Source organism: Notolepis coatsorum (genome assembly GCF_963971535.1).
Source record: "Notolepis coatsorum genome assembly, chromosome: 4".
NCBI classification, from domain to species: Eukaryota; Metazoa; Chordata; class Actinopteri; order Aulopiformes; family Paralepididae; genus Notolepis; species Notolepis coatsorum.
In genome coordinates, this window is record NC_140168.1 from 201023422 (window position 1) to 201049664 (window position 26243).

A 26243-nucleotide genomic window follows, 5' to 3' on the forward strand; every position below is an offset into this window, starting at 1 on the left:
GAAAAAAAAGATACCAAACATACCATGGTAAAACATTTTAAAATGGGAATTATACAATTTAAATCAAAATTAGCCAAAACATATGAAATATCCCAAGACCCAGAAGGGCTTGACTAGATCCTGGAGTTTAAGTTCATTAAGAGTGACTAGATCCTGGAGTTTAAAGTCATTAAGAGTGACTAGATCCTGGAGTTTAAGTTAATTAAGAGTGACTAGATCCTGGAGTTTAAAGTCATTAAGAGTGACTAGATCCTGGAGTTTAAGTTAATTAAGAGTGACTAGATCCTGGAGTTTAAAGTCATTATGAGTGACTAGATCCTGGAGTCATTAAGAGTGACTATGTCCTGGAGTTTAAAGTCATTAAGAGTCAGTGGCGGCTCGCCACTAGGGGCGCTCGGGCGCCGCCCCCCCCTCAGGCCCTGCCCTGGTTATATGAGAGAACAAGAAAAATATTTTTTTTGTTTTTTGTTTTATAGCCCTATAAATAATATAAACATGTTTAAAATGAATAATATTTACTCATTTTAAGTATGTTTGTGTTTCCAATGCACAATATAACGTTATTATATAAAATAAAAAATACTTGTTTTCTTGAACAGGAAGTGACTCACTTTTTTTTTTTTTTTTTTTTTGTATTTCTCGGCCCGGGCTAGACGCGATAGCGCTCTGAGTGCGCGTCACGGTTTGATCGCTGTATCCGTCGCAGCCAATCAGTGCGTAACGCGTTGTGCGTTGAAATATGACTATTATGTTGGAATCCGGGCGCGATTTGAAGCGGTCTAGGCAGCAGCGTCAAGAATTTCTGTAGCCGCATTTCGCGGAGACGCTCTCTGATTGGCCGATGTCATTATTTTTTTCCGTAGCAGCATTTCGCGGAGACGATCTCTGATTGGCCGAATCCAATTTCTAATGTTCCAATTCTAGCTTATTCCTAGGTTGGTGGTAGAGATAGTTGTGTTGTTGTGAGATGCAGCTGTTTGTCTTAGAGCGTGACTGCAAGTTCTTTAGACGGTTAAGCTTAGGCACTCTTTCAAAGTTGGTTAAGGTTAGAGTTTGTCTTAGAGCATGGCGATAGAACGCCAGGTAGTTTGCAGTCTGTTCGATGCGGAAATGGACAAAGAAATTAAGTACTTGTGTTGTGTGGTGCTAACTGCTAACAAGCTAACACTTGGCTAACAAGCTATATGGCGGATGCAGTCTGGACACAGTGGACAGTGGTCTGGAATACATCAACAGTGGATTATACACTTTATCAAGCCCTCCTGCCCTGGACGTTTCAACTAAACAGTGAGTCTCTCTCTCTCTCTCTCTCTCTCTCTCTCTCTCTCTCTCTCTCTCTCTCTCGCTCTCTCTCTCTCGCTATACACAGCTGTCTCCGCGAAATGCGGCTACGGAAAAAAGTATTGACTGTGCTTGCTGAGACGATAATAGGCTAGCGATTCAAAACGCGCTGCTGTGTTGTGAACTATAACATTAATTTAGCTGCTGCTGATGCATAATAAATGAATGGTGAGTTGTTTAAAATGACAACATACATGTGTTAATTATTTGATTTGATTGATCCGAGAGACAGAGAGAGAGATTGCTCCAGAGCATCTCAGAGCATTACATTTTCAACTCGACCTCCTAACGTGAACTGCGACCCACAAGGCAGCCCTACTACCAGCCGCTACTGTTAAGAGTGACTAGATCCTGGAGTTTAAAGTCATTAAGAGTGACTAGATCCTGGAGTTTAAAGTCATTAAGAGTGACTAGATCATGGAGTTTAACTTCATTAAGATTGACTAGATCCTGGAGTTTAACTTCATTAAGAGTGACTAGATCCTCGCTATTGGGCAGATGGTGTAGAAAACATAAAGGACTTTGTTTCCAATTCAGTCCAAACTCCTAGGAACAGTCATCAGTACGGTGTCCTGAGGCCGTGGCCCATATTTGCCCTGTTTTCTGGTGGAACAGGGGACTCTACCCAGGATGGCCTTGTAGATAAAAATATATAAATGGCTCAGTGGGATCCACTGTAACCCTGTGTAGCCTACCGCTTTACTGACCACTGAGTGTGATTGCCCACCCCTCGCCATTTCCTTTTACACTGCAGAACGGGGGGAGTAAAGGGGTCGACGTGTGCATCACTTTTTGGCAGGTGACCGTGTTACATTAATGTTGGCGCGCAGCCAAGGGGGTGAGAGTGATATATTCTGCCGCTGTGTGTTTGCTGTGTCCGCGGTTGCCCGGGGCGACCGGGGTAAGCAATGCTATCGCCTCACAGCCTCTATCCCTTAAAGGAAAGTAATGGCCTTCGACGACTAGGATAAGAGACATTTATTACTCGTTGCCTTGCAATGCAATTAAAAACAAGGAGGAATTCTATTCCTCCCCTGTTCCCGTCTCACTGCTTTGTATGGACATGCCTGCGCTGATGTTCAGACCCAAAGCGTTCCTTCCTGGTGCTCGATTGCAACTGTTTTCAACTGGGAACACTGTGTGTTGTTGTTTGTTTGGTAATGCTTGATGAATTGAAAAGAGAGGACCCTTATGTACGAAAGTCTTTTTCTGGTCTGCATCCTCTTAGCAGTTGTTTGTATTGAGCCGTACTGTATTGCACCTATTCTGCAATCTGTTAATAATGTTTTCAATCAATCAATTAATGCTGCCACCTCAAACCAGAAGTACCTTAATTGAATTAATTAAGAGTGATTCGATCCTGGAGTTTAACTTCATTAAAAGTGACTAGATCCTGGAGTTTAACTTAATTTAGAGTGACTAGATCCTGTTTAACTTCATTAAAAGTGACTAGATCCTGGAGTTTAACTTAATTTAGAGTGACTAGATCCTGGAGTTTAACTTCATTAAGAGTGACTAGATCCTGGAGTTTAATTTCATTAAGAGTGACTAGATCCTGGAATAATTAACCTGTGGTCCTCATTGTACTGCTTAGTATGGACACGCCTGCGCTGACATTAAAACCCAAAGCGTTTCTTCCCGCCCGGTGTTCTTTTTCAACAGTTTTGAATTGGGGAAAGCCGTGCATCGTTGTTCACTTGGGAACTCCGTCCCGTCAGACCAGAACAACCTGCTCATGGGACGCGCCGCAGCCAAGGCCAGATTAAGAATTCAGAGGCCTCTGGGCCAGACTCTTGTGGAGGCCCCCACACACACATACACGTGCACGCACGCACCGTGGCGTTTTTATATGTAAAACATTGGTGGGGCAGCCACTAACCAAGGCTACATACCAGGCAAACTACAGTAATCAAAATGACAGTAATCCTGCTACTGATGCGTTTTTAACACGTCAACAAACAGCTATCCATCGAGAGAGAGAAAGTATAGTTGAGGAAAATGTATTATATTCCCTGTCTGCCAAAGTTATTGACAGGGTACCACACAATATATTATACTTTATTGTTCAGTTATTCTGTCAGTTTCATGATGGTTTTGTTTGAAAAGGTTAAATGCAGGAAAACACAACCAGAACATTTTCATTTTTGATAACTTTAATATTTCAACAACAAAGAAACAAAGAAAGAACAGTTCTGCAACAGTGCAATTGTCTTGTTTACATCAGGGTCCCCCATTTTCAATTCATAGTTGATTGATTGAATTGATTGAATACTTTATTTTGACACAATCGTAGGACAAACATTTGAAAGACAAACAATAACAGTGTCAACACGCTGGTCAAAAATGGATAAAACACAATAAAGCCAAGGCTTGTTTCCATTGTGGTCCATACATGGAACATAAAGGGCACAAAAACACAAATGGACATGTACACTAGACAGGACACATCCTAATTTTTTTTACAATAACACCTAACCTGACAACTCATACAGTCAACTAATGTTAAAAGGAAATCCGCAAACCCTTAAAAGCAACTCATGATAAAGAGAAATAAAAGCAAGTTATGATAAAAGAGATAAAAACCATATTAAGACCTTATTTGAGTTGCTGCTGAGCCATGTTTTTATGGCGGATTTAAATGTATGACTGACACACAACATAATGACATCATCATGACATTTATGGCATAGGGACATACATGACATACAGGTATATAGTACTGTTACATTTGTGACATATACGATATGCAAATATATGATATTATTATAACAAGATATGCTGCACGCACCTCTCTCAATAAGCACAGATTTGATCCTATCGCTGCTCGTGTCTTCCCATAAAGCTGGATCCGTAACATTGTTCAACCAATCCTGGTTTTCATGTTCAAGCACCGCCGGCGGCGGGCCGTCATCATCGCGGTCTGCCTCATTCGTGTTGGTGTTGGGGCTGGGCTGTGGAGATGCGGCGGGCGTAGACCAACAGGTGGCAGCCACTGGTGGGCCGGCTGAACTGTTATATGTCAGTTAGTAGGTAGGTGTGTAAACCTACCCACGTTGTATTGTTTTTTTTTTTTTTTTTTTTTGTTATTGTTTTGTTGTTCATATTCTGTTTGTATCTGTGTTCAGGCTCCCTCCAAAAGCTTTAAATAGCTTCTTGGGAGACCTGGCACATGCACACAATTTGCGACATTGTTATCACATGAGGATACTCGCATGTAAAATGTATCGTGTGTGTGTGTGAATAAATTCATTCATTCATTCATTCATTCATTCATTCATTCATTCATTCATTCATTCAACTAGAGGCTGCCGCTGCCTCTTCTCTGTCGCTAGCATCAATAACGTTAACATTCTCATCCTCTCTGCCCGCGGCGCCTGGCTCAGCCTCTTTAACGTTGCTGCTACTAGTGCTAGCCAGGCTAGCCTTACCTGACGGGGTGAAAAAAGTTGAGATATTCGGTATGCTTTGCCGAAGTAACGCACTCTTTCTGTCCCTTTCCTGTTTAGATTTTAACTTAGCACTTTTTTATCCATGTTTTTTTTGTCTCATATGATACAGTACTACTCGAGTCTTAGCCTACTTGATCAACTTGCAAGTGCAATTCTCGCGGTCAGTGGTCACCTGACCTGACCTGACAGTGACCCCTGGACCTGGACATCAGTGTCACGTCGACTCAACGTCTCTCACCCCCTCATTATCAAACAATCAATCATATTTTTATTTGCAATACAAAAAATTCAATAAAAATAGATAGAGATGAGATGATACTAGTAGTCACTATAGATGCTGTGAAAGTAAACGCTGGATCTGATTATATATTTTTTCTCCGTATTTCTTAATTTTTTACTAGTGTGTAGTGGAGGCCCCTAGTCACTAGGGGGAGCTCGAGGATATCCGCTATCAGCACCGGCGGGTCTCTGCTGTCTGTCATGATCCCAATCTGCCTCATTCGTGTCGGGGCTGGGATGTGGAGATGCGGGCGTGACGCCTGATTACTTTTACCAACGGATTTCCAGTTCCGCATTCGCGTTCTGCGATCTGATTGGCCACTGACGTTTCTGGGCGTGTGACATCTGCGCCAATCGTGTGATGCCTGTTTCTATCACCGGTTAAGCTTAGGCACTCTTTCGAAGTTGGTTAAGGTTAGAGTTTGTCTTAGAGCAGGGCGATAGAACACCAGCCCTGATTCCAAACTCTAACCTTAACCAACTTCGAAAGAGTTCCTAAGCTTAACCTTCACTAAGCTTAACCAGTGATAAACTAGCCGTTAGGTAGTTTGCAGGCTGTTCGAGGCGGAAATGGGCGCGTCACGCAATTGGGCGCACATGTCACATGACCAGAAACGTCAGTGGCCAATCAGATCGCACCAGAAACGTCAGTGGCCAATCAGATCGCAGAACGCGAACGCGGAACTGGAAATCCGTTGGTAAAAAACTAGACGCGGGCGTGACAGCAGACTCTACGTCTAGTGTTCTTCTTCTTCTTCTTGTATATTTCCGGCGGACTACGCGTCTAGGCGTATTGCTGCCCTCCACAGGACAGAGGGAGCACTATAGATTTCCAGCCCTCCCTATACGTCTAGTCCTTCTACTCCATGAGATACTCCATTCCAGGAAGATACTCCAGTCCTTCTACTCCGGAGCTGTAGAGAGCATCTTGACTGGAAACATCACTGCCTGGTATGGAAACAGCACGGCACAGGACAAGAAGGCCCTACAGAGAGTGGTGCGCTCAGCCGAGCGTACCACGGGTATTACACTACCTCCCCTGCAGGTTCTATACAACAAGAGGTGGAAATCCAGAGCCTGCAGAATAATGAAAGACCCCCACCACCCCAATAACAGTCTGTTCCAGCTGCTGAGGTCAGGCAGACGCCTGCGAACCCCAGCTACTAGGACAGAGAGGCTTCGGCTCAGCTTCTTCCCCCAGGCCATCAGAGCCCTGAACAATGAACACTGAGTGCCACAGAGCACTGAACTTTCCACACACAAGCACACATGAGCACACACACGACACGCACGCTGTGCACGCTCGCACACTAGCAGCCACTTTAACATGAGCAGGCACACACTCATGCCACACACGCCCACACTTATGGCCAAAAGGAAAGGTCACTTTAAAAATAGCATAGCAACAGTAACAGTGTATTGCACTACCAAAGGATCTAGCATGTCCTACATGCTATGCAAATAACTATGTACAGATACCGAGATGTCCCACCATGTAACCTGCTTGTTACCTGTTTATTGCACAATGTTGTTTTTTATTGGATTCTATTATATGTTGTACCACTGTATTGCGCATCGTTGCGGGCAAGACCACCCGCATTTCATTGTATACTTGTATGCCGTGACAAATAAAACTCTTGACTTGACTTGACTTGACTAGTCCAGGGGTCAGCAACCTTTACTATCAAAAGAGCCACTTTTCCCCCCTCCCACAAAATAAAATGCTCAGGGAGCCGCACAACCTATTTACCCTTAAAATGAAGTTAACACAGTGTATAACGTTTTATATATCCCCAAGCATACCTCACATTTAGCATAAAATGCCTGACAATTGCATACCCAAAGTAATTTGCGATTTATTATACTTTATACTTATTGCATTAATGGTATTATAAAGCAACAAAAAGAAAAGTTTTGACTTTTTATTGCTGTATTTACCTGTTATAACAAAGGAAACCCTCAAACTCTTATGAAGAGGAGAAAAAATACTGGCTGTGTAGACCTATTTTTAAATAAAACACAGAAGAGGAGACAAAACACTGGTGTCTGTAGACCAGTGGCGTCGTTAGCCCTGGGCTTCCGGGGCTTCAGCCCCGGATGTTTTTCTCCTAGCCCCGGACCTTAAAAAAAAAAATAAAAATAAATTGTTTACATTTTTTTTTTTTTTTTTTTTACCTTTTTTTTTTTTTTTTTATGTCAGCATCCCCATTGTCTGTGCTGAATGTTTGTTAGTGTTTGGTATTTTTTGTTGGTTTTTAGTACTTTTAATCCATTTTTAGTAAGTAGTTTTCATTTGATCCTATCATTCTTTCATTCACCGATTTGTGGACTTGAAGATGTGCACTTTAACACAGCAGCACCTGGAGCCATCCATACCCATGTCCAGTGTCCACTGACAAAGACATGCTCATGATACTGTGCTAAACTATAATAAGCTTTAATCGAACCCTGGTTCATTTCCTCGGATAGTCCGGTTGGTTTGGGGTGGTGTGAAAGCTCATTCACTCTTGCAAGTGAACCCTGCTACAGTTCATTTGAGATGTGAATGCAAAGCGGACCAAAGGCAGGAAAAGACCCAAAAATCGAATATTTCTTTTATGAGAAGACTGAAACATAATTATAATGAAACACACAATAGTTTTTTTTCGATTGCTTAAGCATGATTTTGAAAACAGGGCCCGGTGTTTCAAAACACACAATTAGCACAACCACACACACAATTATCAGAACACCTCAGATCCTTTGCTAAATTAAACACTTGTCAAAACCATACACTAATTTATAAAAACTACATTTTGTTACCATATGAAACACACGTTTCATATGACTCAATTCTGTTTGAACCAGTTACACACACTGCTGTGCTTAACCTAAAACACATTTAGCAATTCTACTTCTCAGTGATTAGAGTACTGTAAGTGAAGTATGCAGAGAATGTGCAAATATACAATAAATTCACCAAACACTACACAAGACCAATGCTGTAGAGTAGACTGATGAAAATATAATTTATTTATCTACATATACCCAAATCAATGATGCAGACTGCTAAAAAAACATTTTCTCTCCATATACCCAAATCAATGATGCAGACTGATGAAAATATAAATGTTCTCTCCATATAACCAAATCAGTCAACATTTCAACATGGAGAATCACAACAAAACATGTCCCAGTTTTCATGCTACTATGTGCATAACACTGTAAGCTCAGCAAATATCAGACAAACATAAAATACTGTATCCAGTACAGGTTAAAATTACAGTAAAACAAAAACAATTTTGAAAAAATGTAAATAGAGTACAGAAAATACTAGACATTATCTCTTTGCCTATGGATCTGGCAAGATCATTTTTTGTTGTGATTCTCCATGTTGACATGTTGACGGATTTGGGAAAATGGGAGAAAATGTATATTTTCATCAGTCTGCATCATTGGTTGTCTTGTGTAGTGTTTGGTGAATGTATTGTATATTTTCACGTTCTCTGTGTACAGTACTTCACTCTCTTTCCATTTTGGTTGAAGACAGGTGAACTCACCTGCTGCATTTTTATAGTGCTTAAACCTGATTGGTGTATCTACAATTAAGCAATGGTGTGTTTGTGCATCTGATGGCTGTGTTTAACCAATTGGCTCATATGTGTGGTAATTTGACATTCTGTGTCTAATGTAATGGAAGTGTGTTTAGTGTTTTGCAAATCACTGTGTGTATTGTTTTGCAAAAAGTGTGAGGCTGACATTGTGCTTATTGGGGTGCAAATCTGGGCCTACGTTTTGCTCCTTGAGTGTAAGGTTTTGATAATTGTGTAATACTTTTGATTTGAGTGTTTATGCAATTGAAGAAAACTGTAAAGACTAGAGATGAACTGTTTATTTCTTTTGTACATAGGCTGTGCATAATGTCTGTTTGTTTGTTTGTTTATTTGCTTATGTGTATGATTCTTAACTGTTTTTATTTTGTTATTGGTGTATATGTGTGTATGTATAGTATATGTATATATATTATATATATATATGTATATATATGTGTATATATGTATATTTGTACTCCTGTTGGGGCCTCTTGGACCAGATCAATGTTTTATCTGGCAAAATAAAGGTTAAATAAATAAATAAGAAACTGATGATTTGGTCCTGTTAACTTTGAATTTTCTATGGGAACTGCCCAGATCCCTCTCATGGACATGGACCTCACTTTGAAAACCTCTAATGATTCGAGTTCTTCAATATTCATCTCTAATTACTCTAAAATTGCGTATTTCTGTGTTTAAAAAAAAAAAAAAAAAAAAAAGGGGGGGGGGGGGGGGAGCCCCCCTCCACCCCCTCGGGCTGAAGCCCCCAATGTTTTCTAACCCTAAAAACGCCCCTGCTGTAGACCGACTTTGAAATAAAACCCTGAACTATTCAGGTATACTGTATTTGAGTCCTTCCCTTATTTGTGGAACATTTATAAAATAAAAAGTAGTCCACTTTAAAAAAAGACTACCATGTGTAGACCTACTTTGAAATAAAACACAGAAAAGGAGAAAAAAACACTGGCATCTGTAGACCTATTTTGAAATAAAACCCTGAACTATGCAGCTCTATTTGAGTCCTTCCCTTATTTGTGGAAAATCTATAAAATAAAAAGGAAATTTTTCGTTGTTCGCTAATTTCGCACCACACCTGCATTGTTAGTCGTGAAAGCAAATTAATCTGTCCACGCTGAATTAAACCCTCTATTTTCCTCAGACTTTCCTTTTCTTTGATTTATCCATGGTTAGTTTACTGAGGGGTCGGAAACTCAAGATTAGCCTCTTGCAGACGGCAGGGAGACGCACGGGGTGTGACGTACTGTATATTTTAGTTGATGAAATATTTTTGTTGACTAAATATTTTAGTTGAAAAATATTTTTTCATTTCAGTGTCACAGTATGACATCGATCTAAAAAAAAAAAAAAAAAGTCCCTCGTCACTAGAGGCCCACGGGCCGCGGCCCAAACGGCCCGGTCGTTAATCCGGCCCTGGCTGCAGCTCATACTATTCCTTATTTAACGATCGTGTTGACCGTCGTTAGTTCATCGCTCTTCCTGGGTCAGTTAGCCAATGAGAAGAGGTTAATATATAAACATGGGTCACTCCGGAGGGGGAGAATATACATGAGTTTCCCCTGAGGTAAATGTCACAGGCTCGGCTCAGCGCGAGAGGGCAGGGCTTTTAATTGGTCTCGGTGGGGCCTCGCGGGTAAACACAGGAACATGCTCATGTAAATTTTGTTGTTGTCCTCGCGACCTAATTAGGAACTCTCCTCGCGTCGCTCCATTCAATTCTTCATGAAGTTGTGTGGGTTTTATGTTTAGTTTTCTCACTTGCATTTACAGTACAGTACATCGTTCGGCAATTAAAACTAGTAGCAACAACAACAACAACAACAACAACAACAACAACACAAAAACACTTAACACTTTAATCGCCGGGAACGCCGTAACTCGTCTTTCCCCGCCATGCTCATTCTGCCGAAGACGCCGTAACACGTCTTTGATATCAATAATTCATATTTCTCCCCCGGGGACCTGAGATCTCCTGTTGATCTCCTCTCAACTCTCCGACGGTTCAAGAGCGCCATCTGGTGGCCGATCGGCAGATCGCCCAAACAGCAAACCGGAAACAGGAAGTGGTGCTCATCCAAATTCGGTCCGACCACTCGCTATAGCTCCCGGGACTCCATCTTGACACACTGGATAATCGATCGCTCGCCCTAACTCAATAAACAACGTTATTTGGACGTATATAGTATTATACAACCTGGAAATGGTTCATCTAGATCAACATACCATAATAGCAAAATGTCTACTCCAAGCTGATCGCCCAACGCCGCGAGGAAGGTACGGTGAGTTTCAACGTTATTTTCTAACGTCTTCTATACTAACTGATCTGATGATCATATGACCCACCCTAGATGAATGATATAACGTTGCCCACGGAATTATAAATGACCCCCCGCCCATCCGGTCAACATCAGATGATACGTAGTAACGTCTAGAAGTACCTCCAGTTGAAATTTTTTATCTGGCACCGATCGCTATCAAACTGTATTTCATCATCAATATAATGCATTTGGGGCTATAAATCAAGTTCTGGAGAAAGCTGCAGAAAACCATAAAAACATACTTATACTTTAGACCGTATTTTAGTATGAATATGTGAATGAAAAAGTATAACGTTGCTACACCCTGAACAATAGATATATGACATTGAATGGGCCATAATAATGTCAATTTAGCAATACAATTTAAAAAGTTATAGCCCTGCAAAGAAGGGGAACTTCTCCATAGATAAATAGAGCTGGCTAGGGATGGTAAATTATGAATTTAACCATGGCGATCAAAGTGTTAACATAACATAATATGTCTTACCATGTATCCACATCTGTCTGTACATACTTGCAAATCATCCTTTTTACATATCTGTTTCTGTAGATACTATATCTATATCTGTAGATATCCCTTACCTACTCTTACTAGTTACGCTGCTGGTCAGTATGACTTAGTTAATACCATAGTGTCTTTATACCTGTATCACTGTACATATTAATACTACAACTCTGTACATACATCTGAATAACACTATTACCCAGTAGTACTAATTTATATATTCTATACCCAGTTTAATCACCCGTACATTGTATATTACTATTGCACTTTACTGTTACATTTGCACTCTGCTTGGATCTTACATACATACATACATACATACATACATACATACATACATAACATACATACATACATACATACATACATACATACATACATACATACATACATACATACATACATACATACATACATACATAACATACATACATACATACATACATACATACATACATACATACATACATACATACATACATACATACATACATACATACATACATACATACATACATACATACATACATACATACATACATACATACATACATACATACATACATACATACATACATACATACATACATACATACATACATATACGACTATGCTTGTATGAACATAGGCATGCAGGCACACGGTCACTCACATTCCTGTGATGGATGGAAAACCTGTTGAGAGTGAAAGATAGTTCCTCCCCATCACGTCACCAGACCATATGTCACCGGTCGGGAGTGTGTGTGACCTTTGACCTTCCGCCCCGTCTCACCGGTAACCCTATACCACCCCGCTGACCGCGGGGGTTACATTATTCTCGCTCGTATTTTTAGGCATCCCATAATACTTCCCTGGGAATATAAACACCTGCTGCTACCATTCATTAAGCTAATCCAGTGTGTACAGTCTGGTGTCTTTGGGTGAAGAATTATGAACATAATGCTCAGATTATCTACAGCAGACGGGATTGTTTGGGGAACGGAGTCAGGAGGCCAAGCGAGAGCGTGACCTTCACAAGAGAAACGTGTTTGAAGAGGAAATAGGTCTCGATTATCCCATCGAGAACTTTGCAAATGATTTAGACATTTGGAAGTTGAGTTTGAGACTACTAAACAGTAGAAAACGTATTCCAATTGTTCCACGATTAGAAATTCAAACTCACTCTCATGGCGGCTGGGTGGCGCAGCGGAGATTGCGCTTGTCACCAATGTGAGAGACTCCGGTCTCGAATCCAGGTGTCAGCATTGCCTCCGGCTTGGGCCAGCCGTCATACTAACTCGTTTGGCTGAGTTAGCGGGAGGGAAGTTGATGGGTGGTAATCTGGCGTTGTGGACAGCGACTCCTACAGCTCAGGTCTGGGCGCCTGCACAGCAAAAGACAGGAAGTGGTGAAGGCAGCGTGACCTCCCTCGTGTTACACTTCACCAATGAGAGTCCGCTCTGCCAGGTGAAAAGAGAGCCGCTGGCTGTCTCCACATGTGTCGGAGGAAGCATGTGGTAGACCTCAGGACTCCCTAGACCGACCAGTAGGGGGCACATGCGCACAACAAGCAGGTAGGGGAGGGGGGAATTGGCACAACAACTAAATTGGGATGGGAGGAAAAAGTACAGAAAATCAGACGGAGAAAAAGAGGATTACAAAAAAATTCAAAATAAAAAGAATATTCAAACTCACCAGTGGACGAACCACACCAGGCACAAGGTATGCACTGAGCTTGAGCCGAATCTCCCCTTGGGGATCAATAAAGGAATTTCCCATCTGAACACACAGCAAACGAATAGAAGTTGACAAACACAGGATGATTGATTATAGCATAACAATAAGACAAGACGAGGCAAAGAGCAAGGAAAACAGATCAATTAAAACACGTACAACTTGATTGACAAAGGTTGGAGATCAAGGTTTTTTTAAACTCTGCAACAGAGAGGAGAATCTCAAGCTCTAAGGACTGTTGGAGTTCATTCCATGAGCTAGAGGGGCTAAAATGCAGATTGACCCTGTTCAGAGTAAACTCAGGGGAACTTAAGGACCAGCCAGTCACTAGAACAGGTTCCATAGGTTCCAAAATTCCATTCCAATAATGCTGTAGTATAAGGAGGTAGCTTACCAGTACAGGCCTTTAAACAAATGTACAAATACCAGTGTTTGTTGCGCCTCTCAGTCAGAGAGAGCCAACCAACCTTCTCATAAAGGACACAGTGATGATGATGAGTGTCGTATCTATCATTAGTGATGAATCTGAGGGCGGAATGATAGACAGAGTCTAGGAATTTAAGGGTTATAAATTACATCACCATAGTCCAGAACCGATAAGAAAAGTGCTTCGACAACTCTCTTCCTACTAGTCTAAGGAAAGCTGGTTCTGTTTCTGTCGCAACTTGGAGAATAACATCACAACAACAACAACATTTGACTACATCCCCAGAGCTCATACCCCAGTCACTAAGGTGACTCTCTAGGAAGTCAGCGTGAGAGTAACACAATTCTGAAAACAAAAACTGTCAATTGCAACTACTCACAATTTATGAGGTCAACAAGTACCAAACAGGGGTTCTTATGTATAAAGTAATTGGTCTTCCTTCATCTTTACCTAACTTCTTTCAAAGTAATTTTGAGTTTAATTCGTATTATCATGCACATCTCACAAGAAGAAAATATTACTTACGCATTCCTTTCGTTAGGACCTCTGTTGCCAAATTCTCATTTGTTTATCAAGGTGCAGTGATGTGGAATGATGTAAAAATAAAATCTAGCAGAAACATGTTCCACTTTAAATAAGTGTAAAAGCAAGCTTAAAAAATAACTACAGATCCTGTAGTCTTTAGTATCCTTGTGTATTTGTGAGTAGTCTTTTTTTCCAAAATTATAATTGTTGTATAATGCTGTATTGTATGTATCTGTGTGTATGAGAGAGGGATTATGCGCATGTGTATTTGCGCATAATGTGTGTGTGGGGGGGGGGGGGGTTCTGTGTAGTTATTCTATATATATATCTTTTTGACCTTTTCTGCACATTTTAACTGTTCTTCTTTTACTTATTTTATTCCAGAATGTATGTTTGTAAGTGCAAATAACAATAAACAAATAAACAAATGAGAAAAAAATATATATATATATATATATTGCAGATGCAATACTTTTTTACTGAAGCATATGCCATTATTGTATTATTGTATTTTACTGCCATCATTTATTATTCATACTTACTGTACCACTGCTGCTAAAAGTGTGCACTAAGTTCTCGTTTACCTCTATATTTACATTCACTCATACATTCACTTTTTTTTGGTTACTGTCTGTCTACATTGTATATAGTCCTGTATACTGTCCATATGTTACCGTGGGAAGGGGGAAACGCAATTTCATGTCTCTGTATGTCTTGCACATACGAGAGGTGACAATAAAGCTGACGTTGACGTTGACTTTGATTGCCGCTCCAACTGTGCGTTTCAACTTTCAGAACATCGCCCTCTAGCTGTGCCTCAGCCTCAGAGTCCTTGCAGCTTTACCCTTCGTACAATATCTCTCTTTAGTGGGTCTATGCAGATGCTCGAGGGGGAGGCCTTGGGGGATATGCGGCCGGTTGTGTGTGTCTCTCAACCTTTTAGCGGTTGTCTGTGTCAGCAGCACACAATCTGGCTGTGTTTGCTGCTGCGTGTGCAGATGGAAACCCAAGGGGCTGCAGGTACTTTTCCATGACTCTACAACAACCAGCAGCAGCAGCAGTGGACTCCACTGTTAGGTCATATAGTCTCACATCGCGGTGAAGGACAGTCACTCAAAATAATGACTCTCATCACTCAGACTCTCATCACTCAGACTCTCATCACTCAGACTCTCATCACTCAGACTCTCATCACTCAGACTATCATCACTCAGACTCTCATCACTCAGACTCTCATCACTCAGACTCTCATCGTTCAGACTCTCATCACTCAGACTCTCATCGTTCAGACTCTCATCGCTCAGACTCTCATCGCTCAGACTCTCATCACTCAGACTCTCATCACTCAGACTCTCATCACTCAGACTCTCATCGTTCAGACTCTCATCGCTCAGACTCTCATCGCTCAGACTCTCATCACTCAGACTCTCATCACTCAGACTCTCATCATTCAGACTCTCATCACTCAGACTCTCATCACTCAGACTCTCATCACTCAGACTCTCATCACTCAGACTCTCATCACTCAGACTCTCATCACTCAGACTCTCATCACTCAGACTCTCATCGCTCAGACTCTCATCACTCAGACTCTCATCGCTCAGACTCTCATCACTCAGACTCTCATCGTTCAGATTCTCATCACTCAGACTCTCATCACTCAGACTCTCATCACTCAGACTCTCATCACTCAGACTCTCATCGCTCAGACTCTCATCATTCAGACTCTCATCACTCAGACTCTCATCGCTCAGACTCTCATCGCTCAGACTCTCATCACTCAGACTCTCATCGTTCAGACTCTCATCGCTCAGACTCTCATCGCTCAGACTCTCATCACTCAGACTCTCATCACTCAGACTCTCATCACTCAGACTCTCATCGTTCAGACTCTCATCACTCAGACTCTCATCACTCAGACTCTCATCACTCAGACTCTCATCACTCAGACTCTCATCGTTCAGACTCTCATCGTTCAGACTCTCATCACTCAGACTCTCATCGCTCAGACTCTCATCGCTCAGACTCTCATCACTCAGACTCTCATCACTCAGACTCTCATCACTCAGACTCTCATCACTCAGACTCTCATCACTCAGACTCTCATCGTTCAGACTCTCATCACTCAGACTCTCATCACTCAGACTCTCATCACTCAGACTCTCATCACTCAGACTCTCATCACTCAGACTCTCATCATTCAGACTCTCATCACTCAGACTCTCATCACTCAGACTCTCATCGTTCAGACTCTCATCACTCAGACTCTCATCACTCAGACTCTCATCACTCAGACTCTCATCACTCAGACTCTCATCGTTCAGACTCTCATCACTCAGACTCTCATCACTCAGACTCTCATCACTCAGACTCTCATCACTCAGACTCTCATCACTCAGACTCTCATCATTCAGACTCTCATCACTCAGACTCTCATCACTCAGACTCTCATCGTTCAGACTCTCATCACTCAGACTCTCATCGTTCAGACTCTCATCACTCAGACTCTCATCGCTCAGACTCTCATCACTCAGACTCTCATCACTCAGACTCTCATCGTTCATACTCTCATCACTCATTTTGGTGTAATTCCTAATGTCTGGACCACATTCCTTCCCCTTCAGCACAGCAAGACCCGTTTTCATCTATCAACTTCCTTGAATAAACCACATTACATAACATGTTTTCCCCCCCTCCCTTCACCAAAGGTTATGCACAGGAATGATAAGCCGCGTGCCAACAGCGCGTATACTACAAACCCTGTGCCAACATCTGCACACGGTGCCCGCTGTGCCGCCTCATGCCAAGCGATACACCCCCCTGAGGGAAGCAGCGGGCGATTAAAAGAGAAAATGACCCCCATCATCGCCCATGAGGTCTGTCTGCCCAGCCTAGAGTACAGCCTCCGCTGCCGCCGATAATCATTTCCATTTCCTGTGTTTTGATAACGGCTACAATCAGGGTTCAAAGAGAGTTCATGGCCGCCCTTGATAAGAAGCGTTCAGTGGTAGTGCACTTGTTACTGATTTACTGTGTTAGGGTTTACATGTTTACAGATCAAACTATAATTTTGTATGTGTTTTATATGGGAACATATATATATATATTGATGATCCTCTTGGGAGGAATCAGTGTGGACTGTGGGGGTGAGCTTGGGAGAGCGTCTGTCAGTGTATAAGTGTATTTTGTTGTCCTGTGTTTTGTTTTGTTATGTATTGTATTGTATTATATTATTGTATTGTATTGTATTGTATTGTACTGTATTGTATGTTTTGTATCTTATGTTAAGGACCCCCTCGAAAACGAGATAGCATATCTCAAGGGGTTTATCTTTCAAATACATTTCAAAATAGTGCTTTGCAGTGCCCGCGCTCTCAGATGCTGGGTAGTCTGGTGTTCCCACGAGGCTGGCGGCAGCTATGGGCTTAGCTTTTCTTAACCAAAAGTTAAGAAGAATACAGCCTATGAAAAGACAGCACACAAGTTTCTAACTCAAGTTTCAATTTTCAAGTTTGTTTATTAAATATCACAATAAAATACACGTACTTTACGGTGAAATGCTTGGTTCTGTATGAGTCCCTGAGAGTGTGCTTCATACAGTAAAAAAAAAAGTAAGTAAGAAAGTAAGTAAAAAGAAAAGTAAGTAAAGAGGCACATACAATATACATATACAATATACAGTACAATATACAATCTAAAGTAGTACAAATGAGTCAACAGTGAGGTACAATGCAGAAAATGAGGTACAACACTTGCAAAATGAGGTAAGGTGCAATTGCAAATGAGGTATGAATTTATAGTGAATGTAGTGCAAGCTTAATGGACCTGTCTCAAACCCTGCCCTCTTTTCTTGATCCTCCAATCACAACTGTCGCTTACCTCGGACAAACCAAGTTTGTCCGAGGTAAGCGACAGTTGTGATTGGAGGATCAAGAAAAGGGGCAGGGTTTGAGACAGGTCTATTGTGGTGCTGGAAGGACAGTGCAGACATGCTAACAGTGCTGGCAGAGTGTGAGGGTGTAGACATGCTAACAGTGCTGGCAGAGTGTGAGGGTGTAGACATGCTAACAGTGCTGGCAGAGTGTGAGGGTGTAGACATGCTAACAGTGCTGGCAGAGTGTGAGGGTGTAGACATGCTAACAGTGCTGGCAGAGTGTGCGGGTGTAGACATGCTAACAGTGCTGGCAGAGTGTGCGGGTGTAGACATGCTAACAGTGCTGGCAGAGTGTGCGGGTGTAGACATGCTAACAGTGCTGGCAGAGTGTGCGGGTGTAGACATGCTAACAGTGCTGGCAGAGTGTTCAGGCGCAAACTAGTGGTGAAATGACCCGAGCAGATGCTGTCTGTTGGAATGGCGGTGATTAAGTGATGAAAAAGCGAATCCATATCTGATATTGGAAAATAATAGGCCTAATCTGGGGAAACAACTTTACATTAAGATTACATGTTGTGGTGAATTAAGCCATATAATATACAGTGCATATTTTTTTTAAGTGATAGGTCTACATCAGAATCTTTAAAAAAATCACCAAAAGGAGTAGTTGCCTCTTACATGTTGACAGTGTCAACAGATGTCATTAATTAACATCCCTAAAACAAAGCTATAATGCTTCTATTTATTCAAATATACACCCCATATACAAACACACAACCATAACCTGCAGAGGCCTGAGGGCACAATGGCAGGATCGTCCGATCTTGACTCTGACAACCCAGGGCTCAACGCGAAGAGACAGAGCGGCTGAGGTAAAGTGCTAGACAACACAGCAAAACCCACACCCCAAAACACACCCTATTATTCCTACCAGCCCACCCTTATGTCAGGCTAGAACCGGCCCTGCACACCATTCTCCTGAGCAGGGAAAGAAGAAAAGACTGCAAAGGGGTATGGGGTGGGGGGAGGGGGTGGGGGTGAAGGGGGGGGGGAGTACATTCCAAAGAGTGCCTGACTAAGAACAAGAATGCCGCCTCAGGACCTAAGTCATATGACCGTAGAAAAATATGATTGGCATTTCCTGTTTCATTTGGAGCACAAGTGAGATTTCATAACGTTCATGGGACAAAATTACATGCCTTCTTCTAGTAAAAGGCCAGGGAAGACTTCTAGCACTGCGGTCAAACCTGGGAAGTCAAAGCTGTGAAGTCAAAAACCTGGGAATTCTCAATCTTTTGACCATCAACAATCAAAACCTTCTGACCATGCCCCTAATGTGAGCTTCTGGTGAGTAGTTAATGTTTTCAGTTTTATGAGAATAGCGCCACCATGAAGCTGTTGATTACTTATGAACAAGATTACTCTTGTTCTTCACAGGCCTCCTTGGTATTGTAAGGCAAACATATTTGTCAAGTTTGGTGGAAATCGGACAGTGCGTTCACGACGAATCACTTCCTGTTTACCATTTACCATTTTTACAAAATTTTATTGGATCTGGTGGTTATATGGTTTGGCCTACCAATTAAAACGTTTTTTTCCCAATAATTCAAGATGGCAGAAATTCCAATATGGCGGACTTCCTAGGTACTTATTGCAAAGTTGTTGTGCATGAGTAGATGCATCTCTGGATACCAGTTTCATGACTAAATGACTAAATGTCATACATGAATGTGTGACTAAAGGATCAGCAGATAACCTCATTTGAATATTGAAAGTTTGGCCTGATGGTGGCGCTAGAGGAAAGGTCATGGAGTCACCAAAATCAAGAGACCTCTTCCTCTAGGGGTCATGAATCTGCATCACAAATTTGAAAAGATTCGAAAGAAAGCTATTGCAGTTATCACATTCACAATCAAAAGTTGAAAGTTTGGACTGATGGTGGCGCTGGAGGAAAGGTCACAGGGTCACAGAAATCAAGAGGGTTCATCCTCTAGGGGTCATGAATGTGCACAGCACATTTGAAAATATTTGCATGAAAGCTATTCAAGTTATCGTGGCACAAATCCATAATATCCCAAACACTGTCCTTCAGAGATGTAATAAGGCAATGATATCTGAGACTAGAAACTACTGTATATGTTTCTTATAAAACTTTCAGAAGACAACAGCTAGAGTATTATGTCTCTTATAATCCTTTTCAGCATTGGGATGTTGTTGGCCAAGAAAGCAAATGCAATCCTTGTGTGTGGGCTTTCCACCAAGCCTAGGATGTGGGACGGCCAACTGATTTTCCATTATTGCTGGGAATTCTGTTCATCTGACAATGCTTGGCTTGAAATTGTTTCACTCTTTTTGAGGCACACACTGTATGTAAGAGGAGAACAAAAAAAGTAAACACAGTGTTGGAACATTAACCCTTTGCAGTTTGGTAGTGAAAGGTTAACCTTTGGTAGTGTGGTAGTGAAAGGGTTAACACAAGCTGAGCTCCATTTTCCATTCCAGCTCTGCAAAAACCCCAGGGTATATTTCAGGAGTATCTTTGACACATTTGACCAAAATATACACTAAGCACTTAAATGCCCTCCTATACAGTCAAATATACACTGAGCAGGTGTTAAATGCCCTCCTATACAGTAAAATATACACTGAGCAGCAGGTGTTAAATGCCCTCCTATACAGTAAAATATACACTGAGCAGGTGTTAAATGCCCTCCTATACAATAAAATATACACTGAGCAGCAGGTGTTAAATGCCCTCCTATACAGTAAAATATACACTGAGCAGGTGTTAAATGCCCTCCTATAGAGTCAAATATACACTGTGATTTAGCACAATTGTAAAAACTTGACTTTTAATAACACACACCAGCTACACAGACGTGTTTCAGCCCCTAGGCTTTCCTCTGCGTTACCGAAACATCTGTGGGCGTGACCCCTATTAAACAGCAACCAGGAACTTGCCGGTGATTAACAAGCAGCCGATACAATCATCCAAACAACATCATAACAAACCCATTATAAGTAATCACATTCTGTTATTGCGGTAACCAACCAGTAAAGTAACTGACCGATTTACATGCTAACAACAAGGACTGCAAGTATGCACATAATATGACCTCCTCAAATGCGGAACCTCCATAGAAAATACAATTAAATATACATAAAAACCACATTATCAAAAGAGAAATACTAGTAAAAATAGTTGTAACACCATATATCACATTCTGTTATTGCAACATCCAGACAAGTGACCAATTAATTTACATACTAACAATACTAACAATAGGCAATTGGATGTACATTTATAGACTCATCATGTGCATAACCTTCATAGGTTTCAAACACAAATACATGTATATCAATACCCTAAGCCCCCAGGATACTCGGTCTGTAAGTGGTGGTTAGTCTCGTGCAGCCCTACCCCTACCTCTCTCCACACTAGGTTAGCGCCGTAGAGAGAGGTCTGGCTGAACCTATTACCTGTATCACTCCGGGGGGAAAACTCTCGCTCTGGCTTGTTTGTATTTCTTTGAACCAATCACAATCATCCTGGGCGGCGCTTAAAACCGGGACACAGAAACAGTGCCCTTGTGAAATAATGTCAGAGATAATGGGAGGAGAATTTTGACTGAAATAGTCAGCCAGTGGTATGCTTACATTAACAGTCCTGTGGCCCTGATCCAGACTCGTAAGTGGTGTATCCAATATACAATTCGCAATTAATCGTAAAAGTAGCAGAATAACAATGTTTAAGTTTTCGTTCACTGAGGAACTACAGTTCACCTTGGCGCTGCTGACTGACATCACAGCGTAGACTCCTGGCTGTATTAGGCGACAGCACTGAACGACAGGCGTTCTACTGGTAAGTGTAGTTATTTTTTAAGGACAAATTAAACAACCTTATAACTGATTTTATTTCAACCACAAATGCTTAAACATTAATGTTAGTGATCATAGAAGGGAACTCATTTTGTGCAAAAATGGAAAGCTTGCCAATGTTCATGAGGCAGAATTATTACAATAGCCGATAATACATTTTCCCAATGATAAATCCCTATAGGCCTACGGGTGGACCGTGTGGGAAACTAAAGTGACGTCAGACTACAACTCCCTATACCCATGCACCGTGGTCTGAGGAGACCTCTCATCTAAATGGTAAATACAAATAGTGCATTTATATAGCAGATTTTATCCAAAGTGCTTTACAATTTTTGTTCCTCACATTTGACCCGTTCACTCACACATTCACACACCGACGGCAGAGGCGACCATGCAAGGTGCCAACCTGCTCATTGGGAGCACAATTAGGGGTGACGTGTCTTGCTCAAGGACACCTCGACAATGCTGCCCGGGAGGAGTGGGAATCGAACCGGGAACCTTCAGATTACCAGACGACTGCTCTCAGGGCCGCCTGGGAGAAATGCGAGGCCCTGTGCGAGATTTAAACGAGAGAGCTCCCGTTCTACAGTCAATATACAGTGTTATCGCTTTGTAACACTGTACAAATTTCTCCACAACACACATGTAGTACAAGTGGCCGTAATGCAGAAAATCCAGCAAGGGAAGAAGCAGTGTAAAAAACAGGTGGAGTTTTTGCCTAGCAATGGGAATGCTTTGGCTGTACTGTGTAGATAGAAGACGTACACACTCTAGTGTTGATGTCTTTGTTTACAAGGCTTCAGGTATGGTTGCTCTGCTACAAACACAGTAGAGCAGCTGTGTGCACATCCAACCTGTTTTAGGCCAGGTGCAGGATAAAACTAAATGTGACTGAAGGAAAAATTGCAATGAACTGACCGACACAATTGACAACTATAAGCAATGCAATGCTCAGAGAGAGAGAGAGAGAGAGAGAGAGAGAGAGAGAGAGAGAGAGAGAGAGAGAGAGAGAGTCTGTGATGATCCAGACAGAGAGAGTATGTGGTCCAGAGAGAGGGAGATGAGTCTATGGTCCAGACAGAGAGAGAGAGAGAGAGAGCGAGATGGGTCTGTGGTCCAGACAGAGAGAGAGAGATAAGCAAGACAGCTAAGATGAGCCCCTAAAGGATATTCAACTTTTAATGGAAGAACAAAACAGAAGGAAAAGATAACTTCACAAAGGCAACATGAATATACATAGATCCAAAAGGACAAAGATCAACACTTAAATCCAAAGAGAACAGGGTCTATACCAGAGAAAACAAAGTAGCAAGGAGCCAACGGCCGATATCAGCTAAATAGGCTAACTGCAAATAGAGTAGCCAGGTACTGACACCAGGTACACACCGTTAGCTACGACAGCTAGCCGGCCCGTTTGGCTCAATATAACGTTAGCTACGTTAGCTAGCCGGCCCGCTTTGGCTCAATATAACATTAGCTACGACAGCTAGCCGGCCGACAGCTAGCCGGCCCGTTTGGCTCAATATAACGTTAGCTACGTTAGCTAGCCGGCCCGCTTGGCTCAACATAACGTCTACGACAGCTAGCCGGCCCGCTAGCTCAACATAACGTTGGCTACGATAGTTAGCCGGCCCGCTAGCTCAACATAACATTAGCTACGATAGCTAGCCGGCCCGCTAGCTCAACATAAGGTTAGCTACGATAGCTAGCTGGCCCGCTGGTCCAACAAAACGTCATCTACGATAGCTAGCCGGCCCGCTGGCTCCACATAACGTTAGCCAACATAACGTTAGCCTTAGCCACGATAGCTAGCCGGCCTGAGAGAGAGAGAGAGAGAGATATCCACGGCGGGAATCGAATAGAGTGCATTAAAAACTCACCAAACGTCCAAGAGGATGGAGACAACCGCGTGGAGTTGACGAAGTTCATCTGCCGAACGACCGTCCTCTTCATCTTGGCATAACAATGCTGCACGCGCTCTCTCTAGGTTAGCTAACGCTAGTTAGCCTTTAGCTAAGCTACTAGCCGACATGGCTATCCCGACTGAACCACACGTTAGCACTCGATATTATAACGTAGCTAAAGCTAACTAGCTGTCCCTGCCTTTAGCTAAGCCGACATGGCTAGCCTGACTGAACTTTCTAACATGGAACAACTTTCATCTTCAGTCCATCTGCCGAACGACCGTCCTCTTCGTCTTGGCTGGCATAACCTCCAATGCTGCATGCGCAAAATAGTCAGACGCAGCTGACGCACGCCGGCCGACTGTACACATGTAACCCCTCCCTTCGTTGAAACCAATAGTATGTCTGCTGCAGAGCCCCAGAGCTCCAATAGTGTATCTGCAGAGCCGCAGAGTCAGGAACAAGTCAGACACATTCTACAAACGTGTCTAATGTGAAATATATAAGCATATAAGCAAAACTAGATTTTAGGTCTGTGATGAAAAAGGGCCTCGCGGGAAGGGGGGCCTCGCAAAAAAAAAAAAAAATATATATATATATATATATATATATATTTTTTTTTGTGCGAGGCCCCCCTTCCCGCGAGGCCCTGTGCGACCACACTGCTCGCACACCCCCTGAGGCGGCCCTGACTGCTCTACCTCCCCATGTGACCTACCATCCTCAAACCATTGACCTCTAAGGGTTCTGTTAAAGTGGTACTACAACTCTGTACATACATAGCACTATTACTCTGTCGTACTAATTTATACATTTGTTACCCAGTTTAATCACCTATACATTACTATTGCACTTTACTGCTACATTTGCACTCTGTTTGGATGACAAACTTATTTTCGTTGTACTGTACTTGTGCTGTATCCTGTATGATGACAATACATTTGAATTAGGGCTGTCAGTTTATGGCATTAATTAGATAAATTAATTACACAACAAATTATTGCGTTATGAAAATTAACTCAAAATGTATTACAAAAAATTAAAAAATTAAAAATCTATTAATTTTTTTTTTGTATCTCATTCATTCCATTATAACGTAGAATAAACATTTACAGATTTTTTTTTTAAATGGTCCATTTGCATGTTCTTGGTATCTGAATCTATGGATCTCAGGGAATGTATTCCCAGTGTCAGAAATACTGTGTCTGTTACTAGGCTTGAGTAAATTGTAATGAACCAAATGAGAATATCAATTCAATTTTTTTTTTTTTTTTTTTTTACTGTGACTAACACCATGCTAAAATTGACCAGACCTGAAAAATCTAAGCAAATGAATAAAGGGAAGATGATTAAACAGAATGTTTTGTAGATACAGTACTGAATTCTGCCATCCGGACACATGCAATTTGAAATATGATTATAGAATATAAAATATCAGGCCTAAAATGGTTATGCGATTAAAATGCGGTTAATTTAATTAATTAATTACAAATCCTGTAATTAATTAGATTAATTGTTTAATCGCCTGACAGCACTAATTTGAATCTAATCTAATCAAAGGTAAATATCTAAGTCAGTAGCAATCCTGTATAAATGTAAGGATATATTAAACTATAAAGCCTTGTACATCATTTACTGCTCACTTATACTTCCTTACATATCTTACTGTGTGGAAGTATGGGGGTCGACATTTAAAAATACTGTAAATCTTTATAAGGCTGGTTACTCTGACCACACAAATCCACTGTTTATAAAGTCTCATGTTATGAAATTTTATGATTTGGTTTATTATAAAATTATGCAAATAATGTACAGAGCTAAAGCAAAGTTACTCCCGGATGGTGTGTAAAGGTTTTTTTCAATACATGAAAGATTTGGGGTTAACTTGTACAACACTGCTGATATACATTTAAGAATGAGTCATTTGCTTTTGGTTTTTAAGAAAATGGTTTGTATAGCTATTTGTTTTTGTTTTATCTACTTTTTCTCCCCCTTTTTCCGTTTATTTTTAATTTTTTATTTATATTTGTATTATTATATATTTTTTACCATCCCAATTTTGTCGTTAAGCCAATTCCCTTCCTGGTTGTTGCACGCTTTTGCCCCCTACTGTCGGCCTGGGGAGGGAGAAGACTACCACATGTCTTCCTCCGATACATGTGGAGTCAGCCAGCCGCTTCTTTTCACCTGACAGCAAGGACTCTCACCGGGGGAGTGTAACGCGTGGGAGGATCACACTATCTCCCCCAGATCCCTTCCCTGCTGTACAGGCGCCCCGACCGACCTGTAGGAGTCGCTGTTTACAACGACCAGGATACAGTACATATAACCAACCGGCTTCCCACCCGCTAACACTGCCATTGTGTTAGTAGAGACGACTGACCCAAGCCGGAGGTACCGCTGACAGCTGGATTCGATGGTGGTGGCGAGCGCTTAGTC